The following is a 647-nucleotide window of genomic DNA, read 5'->3' as shown; positions in this document are numbered from 1 at the left end:
ATTGGTTATTTCCGCTGTTGATTGTGATTGTGACTAGGTGGCTAGTGAATATGGGACCACTAGTTGTAGTTTATTATTATTAAATTATATTTATTATTTATTATTTTCAAAAAAAATGGGTCGGGTCGTTTCAGTTTGGTATCAGAGCCCTTACGGTTCTAGGTTTGGGTTCACTAGGTTTCTGTTGTGATGTTTGGGATTGCATGTCTTGATTGATTATGTTAGTTGGACAATTGTGTGTGGCATGGAGTCCTAGAACATCCTCTTCGAGCCTATAGTGTGATTCCACGGTGAGTATATGTTTTTGTGTTATGTATAATTGCGTGCTTAGCCTTCTGTTCGTGGTAGTGCAGGTTGTTAGAGAGGATGCTCTTTCTGGTTGTGGTCGTGGTAGTGGTCGTGGACGCGGACGTGGTCGTGGTAGGGGCAAAGTCCCAGTGGTTAGTGAGACCGAGGACCAGAGTGTGAAAGCTGAGGGTGTTGGCGAGTCGCAGGGTGACCAGGAGGATTCCATGAGTGTGGCCAGAGGGAGCGGTGTTGATGCTCTAGTGGTCGGTGATGCTAGGGTCCCAGGTGTGGGAGTCCCAGCGGGTGGAGTCCCTAGTGCTGACTTTACGGCTTTGCTAGCACAGTTGTTGGAGCGGTTG

The sequence above is a fragment of the Camelina sativa genome, chromosome 19 (genome assembly GCF_000633955.1).
Source record: "Camelina sativa cultivar DH55 chromosome 19, Cs, whole genome shotgun sequence".
Classification (NCBI taxonomy): Eukaryota; Viridiplantae; Streptophyta; class Magnoliopsida; order Brassicales; family Brassicaceae; genus Camelina; species Camelina sativa.
The sequence above is the reverse complement of the archived record's forward strand: the minus strand, read 5'-3'. Positions refer to the sequence as shown.